The sequence below is a fragment of the Protomyctophum bolini genome (assembly GCF_963924005.1).
Source record: "Protomyctophum bolini genome assembly, chromosome: 1".
Classification (NCBI taxonomy): domain Eukaryota; kingdom Metazoa; phylum Chordata; class Actinopteri; order Myctophiformes; family Myctophidae; genus Protomyctophum; species Protomyctophum bolini.
The window spans coordinates 18,412,420-18,414,620 of NC_137862.1; positions in this window are offsets into that span (position 1 = coordinate 18,412,420).

Here is a 2,201-nt window from a genome sequence, read left to right on the forward strand (position 1 = left end):
TTGACCTATTAATGAAGAAGGGGATTTTTCTTGATGAGCTCTCATGTGCTCCGGTTTCATGTCATGGCGAAAGAAAATCAGATGAAAGGCGAAGAGACACAACTGTATTATGTCCTCGTTCTTTTAGGGACACATTAGAGCCCCCCCCCCCACACACACACACACACACACACACACACACACACACACACACTAACTGGGCCACTGTGTTCCTCTCACCATGTCGTCTTCCTGTCTAATCAATTATCTTCCTGAGAGCCCACTATCTAATCTCACCGCGGCCATCATGCATATTCATAAAGTCACGGAGCAGCGGACAGTTGTGATGACACTGATTGATGTCATCCTTTTTTTCCATTTTCGTTTTTCGGTCAATCTCCGCCGCGATCGGGACCTCCTCGATGACTTGGGAAGTGGTTCCATAACACTGTTGTTGACCCACTGTTGACAGCTCAGAGGGGAAAAAACCAGCACTATTTAATGTGACAATATAGGCCCTATCCTACCAGGAATTAATGGCCTACAATACAAACTCGTATAAACTACCACTTGTTACCACATTGAAATAGGCTGATTTAATAGGTTAAATAAAACAAATAGGGCTAATATATTTTCTACATTATTTTCTTATTTGTTACCGACCAGGTCTGCCGCATGGCCAACTTTATAGCCTATAATACATATATTGATGCTGCTAGGCTAATAATATTTATCTATGTTCACTGTATCAGATGTATGTTTTTTTCCTCCTGAAGAGGAATCAATTGATACCGAAGGCCGGGGCATATTGTTAGTGATCGCGTAGAGAGCTCAGGGGCCTCTCCTCTCCTCTGATCAGATGCATGAAATTAGGGGATTAAAATTCCTCGGCAGAAACAAAGTAATCACGTCTGCCTGTGTGTCGCCATACGTGTCCAACCTGCTCCCGGTTGCAATGGGAGCAAAATGGCACGCATTGCATTAGGCAACTACATTTCGCTCTGAGCTATATAACACGGCTACCGTCATTTCCAGCGGGGCATTGGCATGTCACTCATTTCCCCGCAAGTTAAGTGGATGTTCTCGCCAGCTAATGAGCAATAATCAACATCGACTCCCCTAATAAGGAGCTCCCTTATTCCAGGGTCCAGTCTGTGTTAAAAACTGCAGCTCGTGCTGCAGTGCTGTGTCTGTATAGCCTACTGCTGTAGTGTTTAAATTAAATTACACCTGTACACCCCCCTCCTCCTATACTAGTATAGTATCCACACAGGAGAGAAACTAAAGAAGACATAATAGCCTATATACAGACATGGATGGGTCTACAAATTTCAAGGGCAAGATTATGGCTATATGAAATAAGTGTGATGTAATTTGCTGGATGGATCACACACATCTCTTAACATCATGCTCTCGACAAGAGAAGTAGGAGTCTTGTAATTATCAGTAAATGAATGGGTAGTTGTGCAGCATGCTGGAGACTGTGGGAAACACGGATCCTTTTGACACACTGCAAATAAATGGCATTTCAGTCCATTGCTAATCACATTGCTCATGCTGTCCTAAGTGCTGTTTGCCGCTGTTAACTTCCACCGCCAGAGCACTATAAGACAGGGGTACATAGCTACACGGGTGCAAGGGGGGAAAGGAATGCATTGTTAAATAGCCATTTGCGAGGGGAAAAAAGCCAAGGAAGATGGAATCATTAAAGGGAAATCTAATCTGTCTTTCTGAGCATCCATTGATCTGGGGGGAGAGAGAGAAAGGGTGAGACGGCAGTGCCAGGCTATAGCCAGAGAAGAGGGCTGCATGGATAGGTGTGTGTGTGTGTGTGTGTGTGTGTGTGTGTGTGTGTGTGTGTGTGTGTGTGTGTGTGTGTGTGTGTCCATGTTGAGTGTTTGCATGTGTGCATGTGATTGTTGGGAGGGGGGGGGGGGGGGGTGCAGCCAGCCAATGGAGCCATCAGAGAATGGGGGGGGGGGGGGGGTCATGGAGTAAATAAACACTAGAGCTGCCCATTGCAGGGGCCAGAGGTGCCCCCCGTGACAGACAGAGGCATGAGCGCCAAATAAAGAGGGTCAGCGCTGCGTTTTTCACCTCACCCACCCCTTCTGTCTTTGTGGTAACCCTTTCCATCCAACCCCTCACCTCCCACCCCTAAACCGGCCCCCCACCCACCCACCCACCCACCCCACATGCACCACTATACCACCACCATCCCC